We start from the raw sequence: 27,518 nt of genomic DNA, 5'->3' as shown, positions 1-27,518 counted from the left end.
CCAGGCTATCCAGGGCTGACTGAACCTCAGAGCTCCCACATAAGGCCCAGGCTGCAACTTGAGGGACGGTGGGCAGGGGAGCAGAAGGACTCACTTTCCACTGCCATAGGTCTAAGGCCTGCCCTCTCTGTGCTCCCCAGGGTGACCTCACAATATAGCTGGGATTAGAAGTGATGTGGATTCTGCATTAGGAGAGTGTTTGCTGCCTTCCTAAGACATGCATGGCATGGGCCCTGGACCGCCCATGGGCCCGAAGGCTTCCTCTGGGTGCCCAGCTCCCTTTTCTATTCTTTTCTATTCTTCTGGCCATAGCCTCAGGCCTACCCTGACTTGCCCGGTCTCCACACATCTCCCTACACACCTGTTCAGTCTGCCTTTGGGGCTACACCTTACCTAAAAAAAGCACCTGAAAACAAAAATGATCGGTACGTTCTCATGACATAGCTCTGTTCTCTGGATGCCCAACTACCCTTTGTTTTCAAGTGATACACAATATGCAGTACACTGGTTACTTGGCGCCTCCCACACCTGGAGGACTCTCTCAGGAGAGGAGGAGGAGAGAGCTACATACGCTGAGTCTGCTCCGAGGCAGGGACAGTGGGAGTCACCCATCTGTAGTCTCTTATTTAATCTTCTTTCTAGGGAAGTATGATTATCCTGACTGAATGGCTGAGAAGTGAAGTGTCCCCAGGACCCTAGCTGGTGAACTGGTGCCTACACAATCTCGCCCATCCCCTTGCATCATGCACAGTGTCCATCTTGGAAGACACTGTGTGGCAGGAGAGGGTCTCCAGCCGGAAGTCCCTGCACCACCTGGTCCTGGTCACCCCAGCTGGCCCCAGTCCCTACAGCCCAGTAGGGGCCTGTTGTAGAAACAAACCGCAGCAGCACTCCTGTGGACACACCAGGCGGGGCAGAGCGGGAGGGGCCCTATGAGCTCAGCGAATAGATTATCCGCTTCAATTACTTTATCTAACGATGACATTTGTACTGTAAAAGTCAGCACAAAAATCAATGAGTTTTAAAGGACAAAATCTGGGGGAGGCTCCAGCCCAGTGACCTGGAACAGCAGCCCAGGAACCAGGAGGAAAGAGGCTTAGAACTGGAAGGGTAGGTGAGACTCCCAAGATTCCAGAACTGCCAGAACCTTGGTGGGCCCACCCCCATCAGCACCTTGGAGCACAGAAAAAGAAGCTCAAATGTGAAGGCCCAGCCCTGGGCGCCCAAGCTCGGGACAAACATGTATTGAATGGCACCTGTTTTCCAGGCAGCCTGCTCAACACAGGCCTAGAAGGCAGTCCATGCCCTCACCCAGCACAGTGGAGAGACAGATGTGTAATTAAACTGATTATCACACAGCCAAATAGTTACATTACATTAAACAATGGTACGGTATGCTGGTCAGAAGGGTCGAGGACAGCTGCCTGAGAAATGACTTTAAGCTGAGCCTTGGAAAAGGAGAGGACACCCCCTCCCTGTGGCACTGCTGTCTTCCCCACAAACCCTGGCGCCATCTTATCAGGCAGCCTGAAGGTCATTCCACAGTCTGAGTGCTGGTTGGGTGGGGAGCCAAGCTGGAGCTTCCAATGAGGAAGAACGGTGGGCCCGGATGTAGAAGGTGTCCAGCCACTGGACAGGATCTGGCCAGACCCTCCCTGCTCCTGTCGTCCTGGGAATAGACAGGAGTTTAAGGGGCCTCAGAGGCAACCTGAAGGCCTTCATACAGCCCCTGCCCAGAAACAGTGTCTCTCTTCCAGAAGGAACCACTCAGCCAGCCCCAGAGAGAGTGCTTGCCACCCCTCCCCTGCCCCCTCACCGCCAGCCCCACCCCCCCGCCCCGGAAAGAGAACTACTTATGTTCCTAATATGCAGAGAACAGACCCTGGAGGTCACACACCTTACTACCCTCGCTCTTTCCAAGGACACCAAACAAAGGCAATGGGCCAAGTTCCTGTCTGGAGAGAAGAGTTGCTGCAAGGGTGACAGGTGGGAGGACTTCCTAGCAGCATTCTCCAACTCTGGCCAACATGCTGAGCCTGGACCTTCCCATTGAGACCCCACTAAGGCCAGGGGGTTCTGTAGCACTGTCCCTGTTTTAGTGATGAGAAAACTAAGGCTCTGCTGGCTTCTTTGCCTCAAAGCCACTGTAGAGTCATCTTCCCCAGCCTATTCCTTTGCCTATCACTTTTAGACACAAAGTGGACTGAACACTGGGCTTGGTTTGGGCCAGCTACAGCCCAGGCATCCTGCCTGAGCATCTCAAGAGACAACTGTGAGACAGAAGATACTTCAAGAGGAAGGGAGCCCAGGGCTGAACAGCTGGCATTAGAGGCAGTGCCAGGCCAGGCCCACAGTGGGTTCTTAGCAAGGAAGGAACAACAAGAAGCTACATGGACTTTACAGCTTCTGAGAACTCAGTTCAGGTTCAAGAACTGACTGCATTCAGTGAGGGCAGGAGAAGGAAGGGAGCAGTCAGGGCTGGCTGTCTGGAAGAGGTAGACACAGGCATCAGTGTTTTGAAATTCCTCACAGGCATGAGTGCAGCCCAAAGAGGTCCAGACTCTGTAAGAGGCAAGGTCATCTTGTACATGGGTGGACCTTCATTCCCCTGCTTCAGACAGTATGGTGACTGGAGAGAAAGACATGGGCCTTCAAGTCCAAGACAAATCTTTCCCCTGACATATATAGGTTGTGTGACTTTTAACAGGGACTGAATCAATCTAAGCCTCAGTTTTCAACCCTGAAAAATGAGCACAATGACATGTACCACACCAGACGTACAGAGTCAGTGAAACAATGCAGGCCAGGTAAAGCAAGCTGCCTCTGCCCTCATCCATCGCACCAAGATGGCTGGGCCCTGCCTCAGCTGGGGCCTATGATTTCCTAAGGTGCCTCCAAGGCCTGGAGCTTCCTCAGGGACTGGGACACCTTACTTTGATCTCAGGATAATCACCAGCACCCAACTAGCCTGCTGTTCACACAACACCTGCTAGGGCAGCATCTCCCTGCCTGCAAGGTGTGAAAGGATTCTGAACCAAGTGCCTGCAGTCCCCTGTGAAGCCGCCCTTCTTCTCAGGCTCTCACCTTGAGGCTGCACCAGTAAACCTGTGGGAAGCAGCAGGTGAGGCCCTGCTGGTGGGAAGAGAGCACACCTTGACACACAGAGACACACATTCACATATCCAAACACACTCTAATGCTCTATTAAATAATCTGCCTCCACAAGACCTTCTGATCCTGTCACTTACTCCTTTGGGACAGAGCAGGAAACCTAGAGAATGTGTTCATGAGAAAGAGGGCACATGAGAGACAGTACCATTCAAAGTCCACAGCCCCAGAGAGTATCAATTGGACTTTGTGAGTTCAGCTTGGCCTGTTGGGAAGAGAGGCCAAGAGAGAAAAAGGGAGCACAAGCCACAGCTCCAGCCAGACACTCACTCCCACTCTAACATGCTTCTTGTGGGGGGTATCCAGGCTGAGGTATCCAGGCATTTCAGAAAGTTTGCAGGATGTGGAGTCTGACATGAGAGGTGGCTTTCATGCAATGATCCAGGCCAGGACCAGGCCAAGAGTTAGACCTCACTACAATAAGGACTCGCTTCAGACCTATGTGTTCCATCACAGCAGACCAAAAGGCTGAAAGTGGCCTCTGGAAACATTGTTCTGAGAAAGCTAAGTACCCAGTCCTGCAGTGACACTGGACTGCAGAACTGGGTACTTAGCACATGGAGAATGACATAAGCACTGTTGGGCTTTGTTGAGTCATCCTGCAGCCCCAGGGGCAGTGATGCGGTGGCAAAGATTTAACAACAGGCTACAGACAGACAGATGACAGATGATGGATGGATGGATGGATGGATGGATGGATGGATGGATGGATGGATATAGATAGATTCCATATTTGCCATATTTGTAGATTTGGTATAAATACTTCCACCATGATCAATTTTAAGCTACCAAAGCAATATCACTGAGCATGGAGTCAAGAAATCAGCTGGTGTGAGCCACTTCGAGAAAACTACTGCTCTGGGGGTACCCACATGAGCCTTATTTTATTTCAGAGGTGTGGAAGGCATGCCACAAAGGAGAAAATGAGGGCGGGAACCAAAGAGAGACTTCAGGGAATGGTAAGAGAGCAGGTGGCAAGGCCTGTTGAGTCAAGCAAGTCAAAAGATTTCAAAATTGCTCTAAACATATCCCATCAGCAATCCAGGCAGGGGTTTCTGAGTCATGGTCTCTCCCAAGCCAAGGAAAGTCCCCGGTTCTAGAGGCAAAGCACCACCACTCTCCTCAGGAGGGATCACCTGCAGATGCCCCAACCCAAGAGATTTGCTGTTGATACAGTGTAGTGGCCATTCCTGTGGCTCAGCCTAGGACTTTAAGAACCCATCTTCTTCAAGGTACAGACACTTCCTTTGCTCTGTTGCTCAGGACATGGTTACAGCAGGCAGTGGGAAGGGGAGGCAGCAGAAGAGCCCAGGCAAGCTCCTATCCAGCACTCTCAGGGTTCTCAGCAAGTAGGCCATTTCTACCATGCTGAATGAAAAAGCAAATTTCCCATGCCGCCCCCCAGGAAGTTTGCTGGCAAGCCTGGGGCACGTAGAGATCGAGGGTCCAAAAGGGGCAATGATGTCCTAGCTGGCCCCCTGAGTTTCTGTGGCTCTGGTCAGGCCCCAGGATTGGGTTCCTGCACCAACTCGCCCAGAGCAGTAAGATGTCACCTCTGTAGCACTCACCCCTGTATCACTGCTGTCTGAGCCTGGAGACACAACTGCGTAATTATAATCTGGGCTCCACCACCCACCGTTTGTGTGTCCTTAGATGGCTCATGCCTCCTCACCTCCCACCCAATCTCAGTTTACTCCTCTGTAAGTGGAGCCCCCTCATAGGAGTGAGGTTCGAAGCCTGCAGGAGACAATGTACCTTGTCGGTGCCTGCCTCCAGAGGCCCCACCCCCAGGAGAGGTTGGCACTCTGTTCTTTAATGAAGGGACTCATTGTTCTCCCCATGTGTCTGCTCCTCTCCAGAAAGACATACAGCTATGCTGCCCCAGGGACAGGCGAACCTTCGAGAAGCAATCCGCAATGGGCCTGCAGCTGAGAAAAACCTCTTTGCTGTCACTGCTGCACGAGTGCTGGAGTGCCAGAGGACAACTGCTGATGTGTTTGGTTGACAGAGGAAGAGTACTGCCTGAGGGTGTGTCAGAACAGAAGGGAGGCTATTTTGATTCTAAAAGCTGAATGGGTTGTTAGACCCGTATTTCTGTCTATTTTCAGTAGAATGGCAAATAGTCTAAAATAGCATGTTTACTCACAGCTTTTCCTCTACACTTGAGTCAAATGTTTACCTTCCATACTTCCTCCCCCAACTAATTAAGTACTGTGATTTTCCTGCCTTCAGACTCCCACTTTGTGTGTCTTCCCACTGAGGCAGTAGTTCTTAAACTTTGCTGCATATGAGAATCACCCAGAAGTTTTAATAATCTCTGTCCCCTGTACCAATTACATCAGAACACCCAGAGGTGGGACTCAGGCATCATTATTATTTTAAATTCTCCAGGTGATTCCAAAGTGCAGCCACGATGGGAAGCATGCTTTGGCCCTGCCAGGGCAGCAGAAGTGCTCATTCACCTCATACTCCTAGGGTGACCAGAGAAGGAACCGGGGGAGTGGAAGAACTCAGGCCTTCTGCCACAAGCCCAGGGATATGGTCTGCAAGCCTGGAACTCAACAGGAAATCCCCAACATCAAGGCCCATTCTCAGTCACTGCTGTGGGTCACATCTTTATCTCTCTCTCAACGGTTTAGTCAATTAAAAGATTAATGAAGAAAGAGAGATAAATTAGGAGATGAAAAATCAATTAAATTAGCTTCGAATTAGCTTCATATCTGTCAATGGAAGTGAAAATCTAAAAGGTGACATTGTACCAAGATTCAGATATCCACATAAGTTCTACAACCCCAAAAACTTGGGTATTTGAAAAAGATAGTCTAAGGAGAGAGGTATGGGAGCAGGGGTGGGGGAAACAATGCATACCACTTTGTAGGCTGTCCAAAGTATTTCAAGCTTCTTTAAGAGAGATATTTTTAAGACCGAAAATGTGGAGAAATATGAATCATCTATTTTAGGCCTGTTTAGAAGGCTTTAATTCCAAACCAGTGAATGGTCATTAAAACTTTGAGATGATAATTCAACTTAAACAACTGACTCCCAGAATTTTTCATAGCATGAATCATATTAAACATTTCAGAAAGTAAAAGCTATGGGAAAATGCTCCCCCCATGATTTCAATAAAGCACCTAGAATTATAAACCCTGTGTGACGTGCCAGACCCTCTTCTAAACGTTTTACACACGGTATTTTATTTCATCCTTAACTAAACTCTATAATATGGGTGGGGTGTTTTTCTAAACAACTTTAATGAGATAAAATTTACATACTATAAAATTCACTCATTTTAAGTGTATAATTCAATGGTTTTTATTATAGTCAGAGTTATGCAGTCATTACTACAATCTAATTGAGAACATTTGCACCATTTCAAAAAGAACCTTCTAGTCTATTAGCAGTCCACCCCCTGCTATGGTCTGAAGGTTTGTGTCCCTCCACCCCAGAATTCATATGTTGACATTCTAATGTAATGCAATGATAGTATAGAGAGATACTCAGTTTGTGAGGGTGGAGCCCTCATAATGAGATCAGTGCTTTTATAAAAGAGACCCCACAGAGCTCCATACCTGATTCTACCATGTGAGGACACAGCCAGAAGTTGGCCATCTGCAACCCAGAAAAGGGTCTTCATCATACACTGAATCTGCTGGTGCAATGATCCTGGACTTTCCAGCCTCCAGAACTGTGAGAAATATATGTTCATTGTTTATAAAGCCACCCAGTCTGCAGTATATTATTACAGCAGCCCGAACAAACTAGATACTCCCTATTCCTCACCACACCTGACACCAGTCCCTGGCAACTACTTGCTATCTCCATGGATTTGGCTATTCTGGATAGTTTACATCAATGGAATCACACAACATGTAGTCTTTCATGACTGTTTTCTTTCATTTAAGGAAATGTTTTCAAGGCTCATCTACATTGTAGCATTTTTCAGTACTTCAATTTCTTTCTGTTACTGAGTAATATTCCTCTATACAGGTATACAGTAGTTCCTACCTTTGTCTTCATTTGCAGATGGGGAGTTAATACACAAGGTCAAAGGATGACTAAATACAGAGCCAGGCAGTCTGTCTCCAGAGCCCACACTCAAGCCTTCAAAAACTTCCCACTGTAAAGTGCTTGCCAATTTAATCCCATGGTATAAATCGTTTTCTGTATAAAATAATATGACTATATTATATTCATGTCATTTTGCCAAGTATCCAGGGATAAAAGCAAGTTGTCCAGGAAACTCGATTGATAGTTTCATGTTCTTATTAATATTTGCTCTTACTTATCCATTCATCCTGCCATCTGCTCCTCTCTCTAGCAGGCAAGTGATAACAGCACCTAAGATTCCAGAAATGTTAAGACATAAAACACAAAATAAAAAACAAACAATATTCCTTGTATAACTAGAGAAAAACTGCTATTATATAATTCTCCTTTACTTTTTAGTATGAAAAATCTCAAACATTTGAAAAAGTGTAATAAACCTCCAAGTATTTATCTTTAAATTCTTTCACCTATACCTCGCCCACCCAGATTATTTTGAAATTATTTTGAAAAAATCTCCAACATTGTATCTTTCACATGTAAACATTTCACTCATTTCTCTAAAAGGCAAGGTTTTTTTTAAAGAACATAAACATAATACCTTGAGTACAACTAAAAAAGTGAACAATCTCTTAGTATCTCCAATAACCAGTCAGTATTAGAATTTTGCAAGGGTCTCACAAATGTTTTTTTCACAATATTTTTCAAATTCAGGATCCTGATAAAGTCCCTTACATATAACCAGTTGTTTACGTTTCCTTTTAGTCACTTTAGTCTACATTGTGCCCCTCTGACTCCTTTTCTCCCCCAAAGCAGCACACTGGTGTTTCATGAAACTTTTGAGAATCCTGAAAAGTTATATAAAAATAGGTGTGTGAGTGGTGTATGTGGGTGTGTGATATATGTATATAGATGTGAAAACTGTCTGACTTAATGATGTTTCAGTTCAAGATTTTTCAATTTCATGATGGTACAGAAGCAATACACACAAACTACATGAGATATTCAACACTTTATTATAAAATAGGCTTTGTGTAAGATGATTTTGCCCAACTGTCGGCTAATGTGAGTGTTCTGAGCACATTTAAGGTAGGCTAGGTTAAGCTATGATGATTGGTAGATTGAGTATATTAAATGCATTTTCAATTTTACAATATTTTCAAGGGTTTATCAGGATGTAACACCATCATAAGTCAAAGATAGGTAAAGATATAATGTAGATATAATGTCTCTAAGTGTTGACCCAATTATTCTCTATGTTTCTCTCCCCTTTTGTCACTCACTCCCCAAGGGACATTTCTTCTCCTTCTTTACCTTCACTGAAGCAGGGAATAAAAAACTCAAAGTGTTATCCTAAGTTTGAGCAGATTCAGGACCGGTTTTTCATTTTTCAGTTCTGAAATTCCAGACAGGTCCATTCTGGGGATAGGTAGGAGCCAAGTGAAATTAACGAGGTAAATTGAGGAGAGAGGGATAGGGAATCAGGCAAAACTTCCTGTAAGATGGAACCAGGAGAACAAAGAAAAGATTCAGAACTGCCCACAAAGATGGAATCTCCCTTCTCACTGACTCACCATGCATGGGCCACCTGTCCTTTAACCATCCGAAAGATCCCTGATCAGAGGGTAAGGGTCTGGGACACCCTGTATGGGAATGAGGGAGACAAGGGAGGCCCTGAGCCCTACCCAAGGTAGACACGAACTGTTAGCAGGGGCAGTGGTGCCCACGCCACCACTGTTACATATAACACATGAGCATGTACTGATATGGAGATGGAACTAAACATCATGTTAAAAATCATTAATTCAGCACCTTCTCTGCCAAGCACTGGAGATACAGAGATAATTAAATGATGGACATAGATGAAAAAATCAATACACCAATAGATACAGATAGATGGAGGGATGCACAGATACTTTCCTGGCCACTATCCACACACGCACATGCATACACACATATGGGTCGGCACAAGCACATGTATGTGCACACACGAGCTAGATACTAGGTATAGATTAAACTAGAGGCAGAGGCTGAGTACTCTGGGCCAGGTGAGGCTGCGCCTAGAGCCATTTTCTGTCAAGGCACCAACCTCCACCTCCGTGACTCTGAGCCTTGATTCATGCTATTCAATCTGCCACAAACACCCTCTCTCTGCCTCTCATTTCCAGACCCTGTCCTCCTGCTTCAACCAGGTGTCGTCCCACTGCTCTGCCTGGAAATGTCAGAGATACTCTTCACTCTGTCCACAAATGAACACATGAATGACTTTAGATATGTCAATCCAGGGCTAATGGCTTAACAGTCAGCAATGACGGTTCGGAAAATTCTCCAGGCTTTGTAGTCAAGCAGATCTGGTTCCTACACCAGTGCTGCCTCTCAGGAACTGTGTAATCTTAAACAAGTCTCTCAGCCCTCCTGTGCCTCACTTTCCTCACCTGTAAAATAAGGTGATATGTTGCCATGAGGATGAAAAACAAAGAATGTAGGTTTCTGGCCTGGTGTTTTCCATAGAGTAGGTGCACAATAAATTTGTCCTAGAGATCAGTACAGCATCCAATCCACCAGGAACTCTCCAGAGAGAAGCAACTTCAGAGAGACCAAAGAGCTGTCAGCCCTGAGGAGCACAAACCTCACCATCCTGAATGCCCTGTGAGCCTGACACCTGCAGCAAAGCCTGCAAGGCTGCTAGCTAGGTGGGGCCACAGCACACAGTGACTCTCAGTGTCAGAAAAAGGTGTCTAGGTGTGAGACCATAGCTGCTAGTTTATCCCAGGAGTTGCCTCCTTGCTTTTGCCTGGTGTGGGCTCAAAACGGGGGTAATCTCCCTGAGAGGCCTTCACAACAGGCAGGATGGGGCAAAGCTGACGTGACCTCCATGAGATGTGCATTCATCCATTCCAGCCCCAGCTAGGACCTATATGACCCAAAGAGCAGATGCAAGATAGGGATGCAATATAGGCCCTCTGTGGCTAATGGCTTTTGTATACCTCCTATGCCCTGGCTGAAGCCACTTCACACCCAGCAACACACACACACACACACACACACGCCCCTCTGCGGGACCCAGTAAGAGCTTGAATGTTTTTGCTACTAACTAGCTGTGGGACCGTAGGAATAATCTCCTCAATCTTTGTTTTTCATCCTCATGGTAACTCCTTTGAGCCTCAATCTCTCACCTGTAAGATGGGAACAATTTCTGTCTCAATGAAGAACAGACTAGATGTGAGAAGTACTTGTTGCATGAATGGGTAAATGAACAATCAACCTAAGAGCTTGACATATAAAAGTAATTCCTGTGAGTTCCCTTCCCTAGCTGATTTGGCATAGAGGTTATATGGCAATGCTGCAGTATAAGCTCTGGCCTGGTCCCCATGCTGTCCCCACTTTCCATGACAGGACTACCACGCCAACCTTCTCTTACTAGCTCCCAACCTGGCCCTTGCACTGCTGCTCAGCTCCTGAACACTGCTCTGGCTTGTTCCTGATTGTTTCAACCTTCTTTGGCAGGACCCAGTGGCCTGAATGTGACCTTGGCCTTAACCCATGGACTGCTCTCTGCTAGTGTCCCTACCAGCCTGGACATCTATGAACCCCACCCCAACCGCTCCCACCACTTGGTTACCCCACACACCATATCTCTCAAGGAAATACAGTCACACCTGCCCCCAGCCCCACCCACTCACCCCAGTCAATTCTGACTGTCCTATTCCCAGAGCCACGCTGCCCCATTCATGAGGCTGCTCCACCCTACACCTGCTCATGCCAGGTGTCCTGGTGGTCATGACCATGCCACTTAGAAACAACAGGGAAAGGACAGCCCTGCAGATCTCTCCAGTGCCGAGTTTATCAACAGCCAGCTGGTTAATGGAGCAGGATGAAACCTCTCACTTAACACAGATGCATCTTGAGCACCAGATCTCATTCCCTTTCACCGACTCAAGGACACCACTCCACCTGCTGTCACTTCTCTCTTGCATGCGATATGCTCTAAAAAGGCATTCCATCAAAACACATGCATACTGTCATATTTCTATCTTTATAAAAACATCCTTCCCTTGGCACCACCACCCTCCATGACTTTGCTCCCCTTTACAGTGACACTTCTATAAAACTTGTCTATACCTCCTGGCTCCACTTCTCTTCTCTTCCCATTCTCTCTTGAACATACACCCTTGACCTTTGGCCTGACCACTCCACCACGATAGCTCCTGTCAAGAACTTCAAGGACCTCTCTGCTGTAAACCCAATGGTCAACACTCACCCCTCATCTTCTACAATCCACCAGCATCACTGGATGAGGCCTATCCCATGTGCCCCCTAAAACAGCTCCTTCTCTCCTCCTCTCCTCCTGGTTCTCCTTCTGCTCTGTTGGCTGCTCCTTCTCAGTCTCCTTTGCTGGTACTTAGTGGCATCGTCTGACATATTTGCTTATATATTTGTTTATCATCCACCTTTCCCCACCAGAAGGAAGGCTCCATGATGTCTGGACCATTGCCATATCCTCAGTGCCTAGAGATGTGCCTGGCACATAGCAGGTATTTGATAACACTGGTGAAATGAGCTCATTTGGAGGAATGGACTGCCATTCTTTTTATTTACCCTTTTTAAATTTAAGTATAGTTAGTATCCAATCTTATATTAGTTATGTTACTTTTAGGTGTACAATATAGTGATTCGACATTTTTATACCTTACAATGTGATCACCCTGCTAACTCTAATAATCATCTGTCACCATGTAAACTTATCATAATATTATTAATTATATGCCCAGTCTTCTTTTCACCCCTACCTTCTAGTAATCATACCTTTGGTCTCTGCTTTTTCAGTCTATTTTTGTTTTGTTTGTTTCTTTTTAGATTCCAAATATGTGACACCATATGGTATTTGTCTTTCTTTGCCTGACTTATTTCATTCATTTAGCATAATACCCTCCAGATCCATCCATGTTGTTGCAAATGGCAAGATTTCATTCTTTTTATTGCTGCATAATATTCCATTGCATGTGTAGGTCATATCTCCTTTATTCATTCATCTACCAGAGGCCACCTAGGTTGCTTCCATATCTTGGCTATTGTAAATAATGCTGAAATGACCATAAGAGTGCATATATCTTTTCAAATTAGTGTTCTTGCTTTCTTTGGATAAATACCCAGAAGTAGAAGTGCTGGGTCATATGGTATATCTATTTTTAGTTTTTCGAGGAACCTCCATACTGTCTTTCGTAGGGGCTGTACCAGTCTGCTGTCCCATCAACAGTGCACAAGGGTTCCCTTTTCTCCACATCCTCACCAACGCATGTTATTCGTTGACTTTTTGATAACAGCCACTCTGACTGGCATGAAGTGGTATCTCGTTGTGGTTTTAATTTGCATTTCCCAGATGATCAGTGATATTAAGCATCTTTTCATATGTCTGTTAGCCATCTGTATGTCTTCTTTGGAGAAATGTCTTTTCATGTTCTCTGCCCATTTTTTGATCAGAGTGTTTATTTTTTTGTTATTGAGTTGTATTTTGGATGTCAACCTCTTATCAGCCATAATATCTGTGAATATTTTCTCCCATTCAGTAGGTTCCCTTTCTGTTTTGTTGAGGGTTGCCTTCACTGCACAGACATTTTTTAGTCTGAGGTAGTCCCAATTATATACTTTTCTTTTGTTTCCCTTGCTCAAGGGAATGTCTGAAAAGATACTACCCAGACTGATGTCAATAGTTTGCTTCCTATGTTTTCTTTGAGGAGTTTTATGATTTCAGGCCTTATATTTAAGTTTTTAACCTATTTTGAGTTTATTTTTGTATATGCAGTAATAGAGTAATCCAGTTTCATTTTCTGCATGTATCTCTCCAGTTTTCCCAGCACTACTTATTGAAGAGACTGCCATTACACCACTGTATATTTTTACCTCCTTTGTCATAGATTAGTTAGACATATAAGCAACAATTTATTTCTGAGCTCTCTATTCTGTTGCATTGATCTATGTGTCTGTTTTTGTGTCACTACCATACTGTTTTGATTATTATAGCTTTGTAGTAAAGTTTGAGGTCAGGGAGTGTGATACTTCCACCTTTGCTCTTCTTTCTCAAGTTGCTTTGGCTAATCATGTCTTTTGTGGTTCCACATAAATTTTAGAATTATTTGTTCTGGTTCTAAGAATGACATTGGTATTTTAATAGGTATTGCACTGACTATAAATTGCTTTGGGTAATATGGTCATTTTAACAATATTAATCCTTCCTATCCATGAGCACAGTATATTCTTCCATTTATTTGTGTCCTATTCAACTTCTTTCTTCAATGTCTTAAGAGTTTTCAGGTCTCTCACCTCCTTGATTAAGGTTATTCCCAGGTATTTTATTCTCTTAATGCAATTATAAATAGGACTCTTTTCTTCATTTCTCCTTCTGAATGTTTGTTATTAGTCTATAGAAATGCAACATTTCTGTATATGAATTTTGTATCCTGCCATTTTCCTGAATTCTTTCATTAATTCTATCAATTTTGGGTGGAGTTTTTAGGGTTTTCTACATGCAGTATCATGTCATCTTTAAACAGTGACAGTTTTAATTCTTTCTTTCCTATTTGTATGTCTTTTATTTCTTTTTCTTGTCTAAGTGCTGTGGTTAAGACTCCCAGTATTATGTTGCATAATAGTGGTGTAAGTGAGTATCTTTGTCTTGTTCTTGGTCTTAGAAGAAAAACTTCCAGCTTTTCACCATTTAGTGAAAATTATGTTAGCTATGAGCTTGTCATGTACAGCCTTTCTCATACTAAGGTAGAATCCTTCTATATCCACTTTGTCGAGAGTTTTTATCATAAATAAATGTTGATTTTTGTCAAATACTTTTTCTGCATCTATTAAGATAATCATATGATTTTTACCCTTTGTTTTGTTGATATGATGAATCACATTAATTGTTTTGCAGATGTTGAATCACCTTTGCATCCCTGATATGAATCCCACTTGATCATTGTATATAATTATTTAATGTACTGTTCGTTGAATTCGAATTTTTTTTTTTTTTTTTTTTTTGAGAATTTTGGCATATGTGTTCATCAGGAATATTGACCTGTAATTCTCTTTCGAGTATCTTTGTCTGATTTTGGTATTAGTGTAATGCTGGCCTTCAATTTTTTGGAATAGGTTAAGAAGAATAGGTACAAATTCTTTAAATATTTTGTAGAATTTACCTGTAAAGCCATTTGGTTCTGGGCTTTCTTGGGAGTTTTTTGATTACTGCTTCAAATTCGTTGCTAGTAATTGGTCTGTTTGGATTCTCTGTTTCTTCCTGATTTAGTCTTGGAAGGTTGGATGTTTTCTAAGAATTTGTCCTTTTCTTCTAGATTGGTGAATTTGTTGGCATATAATTATTCACAGTATTCTTTAATAGTCTTTTATATTTCTGTGGTATGCTCTCTCTTATATTTGTTATAAATCTCCTTTCATTTCTGATTTTATTTGTGTGTTTGTGTGTTCTCTATTATGCTTGATGAGTCTTGCTGGAGGCTTGTCAATTGTATTTATCCTCTCAAAGAACAAGCCCTTAGATTCATTATTTTTTTCTATTGTTTTTCTATTTTCTATCTTATTTATTTCTGCTCTGATTTTTATTATTTCCTTCCTTCTGCTTACTTTGGGTTTCCTTTGTTTTTCTTTTTCTAGTTTGATAGGTATAAACTGAGTTTTTTCCTGCATCTTGAGGTAGGCCTGTGTAGCTATAAACTTTCTTCTTGAAACTGACTTTGCTACATCATATAGATTTTGTAAGGTTGTGTTTTCATTTTCATTTGTCTCAAGGTAGTTTTTTATTTCCTGTTTGATTTCCTCTTTGATCCATTGGTTATTTAGAAGCATAATCTTTAATATCCATATATTTGTGGTTTCTTCCTGGTTTTTTTTTTCCTATAGTTGATTTCTAGTTTCATGTCATTATAGTCAGAAAATATACTTGATGTAATTTTAACCTTCTTGAACTTATTGAGGCTGGCTTTGTGGCCTAGTATGTGATCTACCATAAAAATTTCCAGAGTAGATCATTTGAGAAAAATGTATAATCTGCAGTTTTTAAGTGAAAAGCTCTAAATGTCTATCAAGTCATACTGATCTAATGCGGCACTGAAGGCCATTATTTCTTTATTGGCCTTCTGTCTGGATCACCTACCCATTGAAGTAGAGTATTAAAGTCCCCAATTATTAAAATATTGCTGTTAATATCTGCTTTTATGTCCATTAACATTTGTTTTATGTACTTCGGTGCTCCTGTGTTGGGTGCATAGATATTTACAATGTTATATCTTCTTGGATAAACCCCTTTTAAAGTATGTAATATTCTTGTCTCTTTTTACATTCTTTGTTTTGAGGTCTATTTAGTCTGATATGAGTATAGCTATCCCAGCTTTTTTTTTAAAATTTCTATTTGTATAGAATATTTTTCTCTATCCCTTCACTTTCAGTCTGTGTGCGTGTGTTTCAATCTGAAGTCAGTCTCTTATAAGCTGCATATTGATGGGTCATGTTTTTTAATCCATTCTTCCAACCTATGTCTTTCGATTGGAGCATTTAGGATAATTGTTTACATTTAGGATAATTATTGATAGTACTTATTACCATTTTAATTGTGTGTGTTTTTGTTTTGTTTTGTGTATCTCCTGATTATTTATTATAGTTAGCTAATTTTGCTACTATTGTCTTTTAACCTTCCTATTAACTTTTTAAGTGGTTGATTCACTGTGATTATTGTAAATTTCCCTTTACCAGTGAGTTTTTTTTTTTTTCCTTTCCTGTATTTTCCTATTCCTGGTTATGGCCTTTTCTGCATAAAGAAGACCCATTAACATTTCTTATAAGAATAAGTTTAGTGATGGTGAACTCATTTAGTTTTTGCTTGTCTGGGAAACTAACTTTCCTTCAATTCTAAATGATAATCTTGCTGAATAAAGTATTCTATGTTGTAGATTCCTTTCTTTGAGCACTTTAAATACTTCTTGCCACTCCCTTCTAGCCTGTAAAGTTGTTTCTAAGAAATCAGCTGACAGCCTTGCAAGGTTTCCCTTGTATAAGACTTGTTTTTTCATTCTTCCTGCCTTTAAGACTCTATCCTTAACTTTTGCCATTATAATTAGAATATGTTTTAGTGTGGTCTCTTTGGGTTTATCTTGTTTCATTCAAACTCTCTGTGCTTTCTGGACCTGGATGTTTGTTTCTTTCCCTCAATTAGAAAAGTTTTCAGATATTATTTCTTCAAATACACTTTCTGCCCCTTTCTCTTCCTCTTCTCCTTCTGGAATCCCTAAAATGTTAATGTTAGGGTGACTGATGTTATCCCAGAGATCTCCTATACTATCTTCATTTTGTAAAATTCTCTTTTGGTTTTGCTGTTCTGACTGGGTGATTTCCACTATTCTGTCCACAGGTCACTAATCCATTCTTCTGTATTAACTAACCCACTCAGATTCCTTCTAATGTATTTTTTACTTCAGCTATTGTATTCTTTATCTCTGATTGACACATTTTTTACATTTTCTATCTCTTGTTGAAGTGTTCTCTGAGTTCCTCTGTTGTATTCTTGAGTTTGTTGCGAATTCTTATCACTGTTTCTTTGAATTATTTATCAAGCACGTTACTTATCTCCATTTCATTAGGGTTTTTCTCTGGAGTTTTTCCTTGTTCCTTCATATGGGACATATTCTCTGTCTTTCCATTTTATTTGGCTTTCTGTGTTTCTTCCTGTAAGTTGAATAGAATAGCTCTCTCCCCCAATCTTGAAAGAATGGTTTCTGAGTAGACCGTGTATTGAATAGTTTTGGCAAACCAGTTGTATTCCGGGATGGTGCATGCGGTGGCTGGTGTGAAGGGATGGGTTCTAGGTGAAATAGCCTGGTGTGTGCTTGCTTCACGGTCCTTCTAATCTAGGTGGAGATGCCTGTGGAAAATGAAGCTGCTCCATGCACTTTTGGTGTGCCCTGTTTCTTTATTTGTCTGAGAACTCAGCTGGGTCTGCTCCGTGTGTCAAGCTTGTGTGTCAAGGGCCCACTAGCTCAGCCCCCTCTCCCGTTAGGGCAGGCCTTCACATGTACACCTCAGCATTTTGTAATTTCTGCTCCCTTTCCGGGCAGTACAGGTCCTTGTGCGCTCAGCCACAGTCCTCTCACACCACAGATAGCCCTGTGCGCATGCCCCGTTGCTTAAATTATCTGCAGTCAGAGCGCGGTCTGGGCGGGGTCACTCTGTCTGTCAGCGTCTCGAAGCTTCGCCTTGCCTCCTGTTGAGGCCGCCTTGCTTGGGCACGTCTAGCTGTACTTCGGTAGTTCTGAACTTTCTCTTGGCAAGGGCAGACACTCCACGGGTGTGCAAATGTGAAAGCATCCCTTTCACTACGAAAGGGTCAGCCTTGCCTGCGTGTCCTGTTGCTTTAATTGCAGTCAGAGTAGGTTCTTGGAAGGGCTGCTCTGCGTACCTGCCCAGTTCCGGCCCTTCTTCCAGTGAGTGCACAGCTGTACTTCGGTAATTCGGAACTTTCTGGAACGCGGGCAGGAGCTCCTGCAGGCGTGCACTCAGAGCAGCACCCCACTCTCTCCACGCGGAGCAGCCTGGCCGGGGCCACTGCAAAGTCCCTCTGACTCCACACTTTCCTCGGGCTGGGCTGCCGCGTTTGTGTGTACAGCAGTGCCCCCACTATCTGCGCATTTTCTCTGGACCAGGCAGCCCTCCCTGCAGGCACCGCAGCCTTTTGTCTGCTCCTCACTCTTCCTAGGAGTGAAAGCCCCATGCGAGCACACAGTGACATCCCACAACATTCCATGGGTTCTGTGCTCTCTTCAGGTGCGGGAGCACAGTGGGAGCGCAAAGCTGCACCTTTCTGCATCTGCTGGATCAATCTCCCAGTGAAGGGGCCCCTTGTATGCAAAGCTGTGGTGATCTCCTGTCTCTGTTGGATCTGTCTCCAGTAGTGGTGACTGCAGATGTGCTACAGTGCCCTGCAGGTCTGCTAGAGAACCTAGATGGAGCTCCCCATTGTCCAGGTTCAGGGCTCACCCTTCCTCGGGTCCTGGGTTGCTCCCCCTTCTTTGGGTCCTGGGTTGCTCCTGGAGAGCTGTGGTGGTTCCTGACCTTCTCTATGCAGTCACTCTCTCATGTTGGTTGTGTGGCTGTTCAATTGGCTCACAGTTGTCTCAGGAAAATCTGCCATAAATACAGGTGTACATTTAGGCAAGCACAGCTTCTACCCAAGCCTCCATCTGGCCAGAAACCATCTGGCTATGCTACCATTCTTGAGGTCCAGCATGTGCCAGGTCCTGGGCCAAATGCTGGGGATCCATAGGTCAATGAAATATGGTTACTACTGATAAACATTACACCCTGGGCAGGAGTAAGAGGACAAAATGTTAGGGAAACAAATGAATAATATAGCACAGTGTTAGAAGCATAATAGTAGTCATCAAAAAAAAAAAAAGAGGAAAAACATAAATAGCACAGGGGAAAGTGTATCTAATATCACCTAAGATACTAGAGAAGATGTTCTCTGAGCTGGGTCTTGAAGGCCTACTAAATTCACCAGAGTATGAAGTGAAAGGGAGGCATTCCCAGAAGGAAGATCAGCATGTGCAAAGGCACTAAGGCTTGGAAAGATGGGGGCACTAGCAGGGGGCAGTCCACACATGTTCTGAGAACTAAAGCAATCCAGTGTCACTGGAGACTAGTGGCAAAGGTAGGAAAGTATAAAAAGATGATATTTGAGAGAAAGGAGGGAGAGCTCGGGTTAGGAAGGGTCTTAGAGGTCCTACTGCAAAGCTTGAAATTCATTGGGCAACCATACAGAGTCACTGAAGGTTTTCAGTCCGGGATTTGTGTTCCCAAGTCCTCTCTGGTGGTCATGGATTAGAGAAAGAAAATATTGATTGAGGAGTCTTTGATAAGTTGTTATGGTACTAATCTAGGTAAGAAATGATGAAGGTCTGCATGGTGGGGGTTGAAAAGGGGTAGATTCAAAGATAGGAAGATCTGATGGCTTTGAGAGAAAGTAAGGAATATCGCTCGAGTGACAGCGGTACCACCAGCCAAGACAGGAGGGAATTAGATCTGAGGGAGAAATGGTTCGTTTAGGCACTACATCCATGAGACAGCCCCGGCACACACAGCATGGCTGCCGTCAGGTCACTGGTGTTTTATCTCCACAATTGCAAACGTCAGCAGCAAACAGCAGCAGCACCCACCCTGAGAGGAGACAGATGAGCATTTCCTCCAGAAACAAGTGTTTCCAAAACAGAAAAACCGAGGAAGGAAAAAGCTGTGTCTGCTCCTGGAGAACTTATTTACCATTAACAACACTCAGCAAGAAGGATTATTTGAACCAATTACAGTGTATTGCCTTTTCCCTATTCCCTCCAATTATGGCTGTGTTCTAAGCCTCCCCCTGGAAAAACCTTGCAACATCCAACTGACTTCTCCTCTGGAGGTTTCAGGCAGAAGTATGGGGGGGGGAGGCGAGGGGTGGGGAGATGGTAGGGAGAGAGGGAGAGAGAGAAGACATGAGTCCACTGTGGTGAAGAATGGGTTCTGCTGCCCTCCATGAGGAGATTGAGTCACAGCCTTGAGAAATACAATGGATGAGGAACGGTACCAGTTTTAAAGGGAGGGAGCCTCAGCCGTCCTGCAAACCTCTGGGCTGACATTTCACTTCAGATATCAGGTCAACTCAACAAAAACCGAATCTCCAAAATCAGATCCCCAATGACAAGATCATCAAATGACCAGTTCTGTTATCGGCCAGTTCACCAGAAACCAAATCACAAGGTCATTCATCTCCTAATGCCAACTGGCATTACTGAAGGTTTTTTCCTCAGTTTTAAATTCATCGTGCCCCTCTCATTGCCTACATCTGCATATAAAACAGCAGTGGAGGGAGGGGCAGAGTAGGCCTGAGGAACTCACAGGGACCAAGGCAAGGGCTGGAGTGAGAGAGCAAAACCTGAAAAATATCTTCAAGCTTTCAGAAAACTGGCTATTCAGCAACTTCTTCTAAAGGCAAATTGGCCCAATTTTTGGCAAATTGGCATAGAGCCTTTGGTTATGATACCCAGCCTGCTCCCATCCATGCCCCAGAATCATGCCCATGGGCTATTTGGCTGCTGCTCATGGGCCCCAGGGTAGATTTTATCCAATTGCCAGAGGGGACAGACCCAAGAGAGTCCACTCTCCCACCTACCTCCTCCAGGGAATCGACACATGGCTCATTCCTCAAAACATGGTGAATTAGGGCTCTTTGAATTAAGCGGCCTCTCGGACCACACTTTGGAACCTGAGACCCATGGCCAGGCCTTCCTGGGCCTTCTTGACTTTGAGAGGCTCTCTTTTCTCTCTCCAACCCCAACCCACCCTACTCCCAGCAGATAATTCTTCCCCAGCATGCCTGTTAATTCTGAGTGGGACCATCTATCTCAGAGACCCTCAAAATCAGTGCTAGGGAGGCTCAGTAAATTTTCAAGGGTCAAGGGAAAGGACTATTTGAGGGACCAGAGTTGCCAGCCCAATGTGCTCCCCGTTCCAAGCTGGGCTGAGGCAAAGGCATGAGCACCAGGGAGCCTCATCGGAGAAAGTCCAAGTGCACCCACTTACTCTCAAGCTTCCCTCCATATTTTTCTGGGGTTAATCCACAAAAGGCCCCATCTCTGTGTTTACTGCAGGCAGAAGCAAGGCAGGTGTCAGAATCTGAGGACAAGCCCTAGAATCAGGCTATGAAAGTCCTCTGAAACTGGCACAGAAATAATAACAGGTGCTCCCCAGGGCCCCTGCAGCACCCTTCTGAGATGAGGCTGAGAAAACCTGGGCCAGACCAGAGAGGCCACAGGTCCCACCAAGGACCTCATGAGCTCAAGGCAGACTAACCTGGAGGGTCCAAAGTGGTACCAAGGACCAGAGTGGGCAGGGTGGGGGTCCTTGTTTGGATGCTGGACAATTTTTGCCACTCAGACTTGATGACCAGCCTTTGTTGAACTGGGCCAGAATGGGAAAGCAATGGTTTCTGAACATGGCCCTCTCCTGTCCCCAGGCACCCATGGGTACCTTCAACTCCAACCAGCATCAGCAGAACTGTAGTTTGCCAAAACAAAGAAAGAAAAAAATGTTTTTCATTATCTCTCAGGTCTGGAGAATATTTTGTTCTAAAAAAATGTCCTGAGACCCTAAGCACTAGAAAGCAGCAGGCATTCCATGCTCCCTGGGATTCTCAAGCCAAAAGAAATCCTGGCTGTAACTCTTGCAGGTGAGAAGTGCCCTGGACTTGAGAGCCTATGGACTTCAGGAGGCTTCCAGAAGAGGCAGACAAAAACCATCCTGTTGGGAAGCATAGAAACTCTAGTGCATCGAGGTCATCCATATCAACACCACCAAAAAGCCATGAACTCATGCCCACAGACACCTGCCCTGCAGCTCTTGGAAATAAGTGCCAGGGGTTGGCAAGAGGCTCATCATTGAGAATCTAGCCCTCTGCTTAAGGCACAATTCTCAGCCCAAGCTGCTTGGGTGGCTGGAGATGGCACTGGTGGTGTAACTACAGAAAGCCCCAGAGGCTGGTATGCAACACACAGAATGGGCTCAAATGACCTATTGGATTCCCAGACTGATCCCTGCAGTTCCCATGTCATCTCCCAGGAGAAGTACCAGGAGCAGGACACATTTCCTAACATGCCCCAAGCCTTGGCCCTAGGTGGGCTTGCTTCTGAACCCATCATTCAGTCCCCCACAGACTACTTATACCCAAACAAGTTGGCCTGCACCCAAGGTCTCCACTGCAGCCATCACCTTACAAACCCAGGCAACCAGGTATGGGTGGTAGAGCTGAATGGTCCCTTATCCAGTTGCCCTGAAGCCCTGGCCCCCAGGACCTGGGCATCCCATGGTAAATGGAGACCCCATTCTCATGATTGGAGGGAGACCTAGTACTGAGCAGAGCAGTCCCTGACACTCAGAAAGCCAAATGTGAACACAGAGAGGGTGGCAACAGCTCCAAGCACAGCCAGGAGAAGGGAACACAGACCTCTCTGGGAATGAGTTGACTCAGAGAGACAAAGAGGAGACAGCCATGGTGGGTCCGGGAGAGAGTGCGGAATGGACGCCTGTGCCATGGATATGAGGGCGATTGGTGAACTAAAGCCACAGGTCTACCCTTCTTTGGAACATGGACATTCTAAGCATTTGCTGAAAGCATGGACTTTTTCCAGAGAAAAAGTAGAAACATGCATGCATGCCTTCCACGCCCCCCAACACGCACACACACACTCACACACTTTTTCATACAATTTCAAGGAGCTTATGGAATCTATGAACCCAGGAAGAGAAACTCTGAATGAAAGGAAGTCACATTATTTTGTGCATTAAGTAATAACAAGTGTTATTAATTAATTATTGGTACTTATCTTCTTGCTTTCTTATTTATTAATCCCAGTCTCCTATTCTAGACTATAGGCTCCATGAGAGAAGGCACTTTGACTGTCATTTTCTGAGAATGCCCAGTACCTAGAACAGAGTCTGGCATGAAGCAGGCACACAATAAACACTTCTTGGATGAATAAATGAATTTACAACTTTGTCCTTCAGTACTTAGAAGGTGTTATGACCTTGCTCCCATGTGTCTGCAAACTGGCATGGGACAAATCACAAAAAAGAGGTAGGTGGACTTCTTTGAGTTTTACTTGGCAACTTCAGACACCCACTACCACCACTACCACCACCACCACCACCACCACCACCACCACCACCACCTCCACCACCACAACTAGCCCCTGGCGTCAATTCCACATTGACCTACACAGAAGCAGAGAGATCCTGTTGCTCAGTGCTCAGCTCTTCCCTTGGGTGTTTGGGGTGAGATGCTGGGGGTTTGCAGAATTCCAGGGTCTGCATTGCCCTGAGGAGGCAGCCCACCAGCACTGGAGAGCAGCCAGCGAATTCACATGTGTACCTCTGCCTTCCAGCCACCGAGACTCGAGGCAGCAGTGGCGGGGGCCTCCACACTGCTCACCATTGATCTCCACTAATGAATTTCTTTGTGGAAAGGAACAAACTGCTCTACAGTGAGACTGGCCAAGGCCGCCCCAGCGCAGCAGCCTGGTGTCTCAGGCATGCTAATTACCCTGCTGTCTGGCTACATCTGATCAGCTTCTCCCCACCGACATGCTAATCTGTTCCCACCTGATGGCTTCCGAGCAGACCAGAGACTTACTAATCAACCCTAATGCAGACAGTTGATAAAGGAAGAAAATTATAACATTGAGATAAAGAACCATGATGTCAGCTTGTAGAAGATCGAGATTCACTTAGTTTCTTTTGTAGTGCATTTCAAGGACTATTAGTTGAAATCACTCTTTGTATTCACAGCCCCTGATATAATCCTGACTGCTCCACCCTTTTTCTCTCTAGTGTGAGACAGATTCCAGCAAGCCAGCATGACTCACTTTCGTGATGGATGTTACACAGATAGATTATCAAACTAACTGGACTCTGGAGATCATAAGGGATATGTAATTGTTTGAATGAATTCAGGCATGATGGTTTCTTTGGCATGGAAACAGAATCCCTGTGACAGTCAGCATGGTATCTGGAAAAGGCAATGGAATTTGTTTAACAGCTTTATTGAAGTATAATTGATATGCGATAAATTGCAAACATTACAGTGTACAATTTAATACGTTTTCAACATATGTATCACCACGATCACCACACAATGAGGATGATGAATGCATTCATGATCCCACAAAGTTTCCTTGTGCCCTTTTGTGGTCCCTCCTACCCACTCCCATTCCCAGGCAACCAGTGATCTGCTTGTCACTACAGATTAGTGTGCATGTTCTAGAGTTTTATACAAATGTAATCATACAGGATGTACTCTTCTTTTGTTTGTTTTCTTTCATTCAGACTAATATTGAAATTCATCCATGCCCTTGCTTATACCAATAGCTGATTCCATTTTATTGCTGAGTAATATTCCATTATACAGATGCACCACAATTTGTTTGCCCATTCACTATTGAAGAACATTTCAGTTGCTTTCAGCTTGGGGCTATTAGGAATTAAGGAGCTATATAAGTCTTTCTGTGAACATATACTTTCATTTCTCTTGGGTAAATACCTAGGAGTAGAATGGCTAATGTGGTAGGTGTATATGTCACTGTTTAAGAAACTATGAAACTGTTCCCCAAAGTGGTTATACCATTTCACTTTCCCACTAGCAGTGTATAAGGATTCCAGTTACTCCATAATCTCACTAATGCTTGGTATTATGGATCTCTTTTAATTTTAGCCATTCTAATAGGTTTATAGAAGCTTTTCCTTGCCATTTTAATTTGCATTTCCCTAACTAACAAGCATGTGCCTATTTGCCATTCATATATCTTCTTTGGTGAAGTGTCTATTCAAATATTTTGTCCATTTTTCATTGTACTGTTTATTACTGAGCTTTAGGATTTCTGTATATTCTGTATATGATTCCTTTATCAGACATGTGATTTATAAATATTTCCTCAAAGTCTGTGACTTGTCTTTTTATTTTCTTAACAGTGTCCTTCAACGAGCTTAATTTTAAAGAGATCTTAAAGAATTCTTAATTCTTAAAGAGTTTATAATTTTAATTAAATCCAGTTTATCAATTTTTTTATGGACTGTGCTTTTGGTGTTGTATCTAAGAAATCTTTGCCTAACCTAATGCCAAAATAATTTTCTATTGTGTTTTCTCATAGTTTTAGTTTTAGATTTTTCATATATCTGTGATGCATCTTTTACTTACTTTTTTATATATAGTGCAAGGTACAGATTGAAGTTTATTTCTTAGCACATATTTACTTGCTCCAGCATCATTTGTTGACAGACTACTTTTTCTCCAGTGAATTGCTTCTACCTCTGTTGAAAATCAATCGTCTATACAAGTCGGGGTTTATTTTGGGGTTCTCTATTCTATTGCAGCAGTCCATTTGTCTGTTTATAGCAAAAACAGTGTCTCCTTTTTTTTAACAGAATTTATTTAATTTATTTTTTTATTTTTAGAAGAGGCAACCCTTGGTTGACCTCATTATCCCTTATTTTTATTTTGTATGCCTACAGCACCTGGTCTTCCTAGGTGGTCTCCCATCCAAGTACTAACCAGGCCCGACCCTGCTTAGCTTCTGAGATCAGAAGGGATCAGGCTTGTTCAGGATAGCATGGCCATAGATCAGTGTCTCCTTCATTGTAGTTTTTTTAATGTCTTGAAGGCATGTAGTTTGTCCTCTAAGTTTCTTCTTCCTTTTCAAAGTTGTTTTGACTGTTCCAGGTACTTTGCATTTCCATATGAATTTTAAAATCAGCAGGTCAATTTCTACCAAAAAAAAAAAAAACGCTAGGATTTTTGTTAGGATTGAATTGACTCTACAGATTACTTTGAGAACTGATATTTTAATAGTAATGAGTCTTCCAATCTATGAACACAATATATCTTTCCATTTATTTGGATCTTGTTTAATTTCTCTCAGCAATGTTTTATAGTTTTCAGAGTACAGACCTTGCTGATTTTTGTTGGATTGATCCCTAAGTATTTCACATTTTTTATACTTTTGTAAATAGTATTTTTATTTTTATTTTAATTGTCTATTGCTGTTACATCAATACAATGAATTTTTGTATATTGATTTTTTTAGTCTACAATGTTGCTAAGCTCACATGTTAATTTCATATTCTCATAGATTTTTGTAGACCCGTTGAATTTTGCACATAGATGATCACGTCATCAGTAAATAAAAAGTTTTAGTTTTTCCTTTTCAATCTGGGTGCCTTTTATTTCTTTTTCTTGTCTAATTGTACCAGCTAAAACCTCAGGTGAAATGTTGAATAGATGTAGTAAGAGGGAACATCCCTGAACCATTTCTGATCTTAACGGGAAAGCATTCAGTCTTTCACCATTAAGTATGATGTTAGTCATAGGCTGTTCATGAATGCCCTTTATAAATTTGAAAGAAAAATCCTTTAAAAATCCCTAGTTTGCTAAAAATTTTTATAGAGATGGATGTTGGATTTTGTTAAATGCTTTTTTCTGCAACATAATCATATGGTTTTTCCTTGTAACTTTGTAGTCATGGTGAATTACATCAACTGAATTTTGAATGCTAAACCAACCTTACATCACTGGTCCAAGCTCCAATTGATCATAATGAAGTACCCTTTTTATATGCTGTTGCTAATATTTTGTGAGATTTTTCATATGTCTGTGTTTATGAAGGATAGTGGTTTAGTTTTCTTATAATATTTTGTCAGTTTTAGTATCCAGATAGTATTGGTCTCATAGAATGAGATGGGAAATATTCTTTCCTCTTCAATTTTCTGGAAGACTATAAAATTGATAATATTTCTTCCCTAAATATGGCAGAATTCAACAGTCAAGCCATCTTGGCCAGGAGTTTCCTTCCCAGAGGTTTTTTAAACTACAAATTTAATTTCTTTATAATAGATATAGAGCTATTCAGGTTTTCTACTTCTGGTCTTTAGTTGTTTGTGTCTTTCTAGGAATTTGTCCATTTCAGCCTGATTGTCAAATTTTTGGCATAAAGTTTTTCACAATAGTCTCTGTTATTCTTTAAATGTCTGTAGAATCTGTAGTGATGTCCCTTTTCTCATCATCCTTTATGGCAATAATTTGTGTCTTCACTCTCTCTTTTTTTTCCTAATCACTCTGTCTAGAGGTTTATCAATTTTATTTTCACAAAGAACTTGCTTTTGGTTTCATTAATTTTCTCTGTTTTTTTTTCTATTTCTTTGTTTTCTACTCTTATCTATATTATTTATTTTCTCCTACTTATTTTGGATTTCTTTTGCTCTTCTATTTCTAGTTTTTTAGATGGAAGCTGAGGTATTTGATTTGAGACCCTTCTACCTTTCTAAGAAACAATGGAATTTGAAGTCACATAACCATCAGTTTTTATAACCTTCTAGCTGCATGACCTTAGTCTAATTATATAACTTGTCCTATCTTCAGTTTTCTCATCTGGAAAATGATATCAAAAGTACCTATCTTTCAAGACTGTTAGACAATTAAATGAGATCACATTTTATACACCAAGCTCAATGCTAGTTGACAGTAATTGCTCATGAAGTGTTTCTTCTCTTTCTATGATAAGCAATCACCCCTTCACCTCCTTGGGTGACACTCCGGGAGGAAAAGTACCTAACAGTTACAAAATATAGAAGTTGATGCAGCACGAACTTCAGCAGGTCCGATCTATTCATTTATGGAGAAGCAAAATGAGGTACAGAGACTTAAGCAGAACCACCTATTCCTGTAGGTTAGC

The 27,518-nt window shown here is 42.9% G+C and overlaps 1 protein-coding gene and 1 pseudogene across 2 annotated transcripts in view; both read right to left on the bottom strand.

The window, feature by feature from the left end:
* GRID1 (glutamate ionotropic receptor delta type subunit 1) overlaps positions 1-27,518 on the bottom strand; it is a 661,749-nt gene that overhangs the window by 476,827 nt on the left and 157,404 nt on the right. The window lies entirely within an intron of this gene.
* LOC118604871 lies at positions 25,294-25,412 on the bottom strand (annotated as a pseudogene).

This window comes from Rousettus aegyptiacus, unplaced genomic scaffold (genome assembly GCF_014176215.1).
Source record: "Rousettus aegyptiacus isolate mRouAeg1 unplaced genomic scaffold, mRouAeg1.p scaffold_m13_p_6, whole genome shotgun sequence".
Taxonomy (NCBI): domain Eukaryota; kingdom Metazoa; phylum Chordata; class Mammalia; order Chiroptera; family Pteropodidae; genus Rousettus; species Rousettus aegyptiacus.
This window is presented reverse-complemented; position numbering and strand designations above follow the sequence as displayed.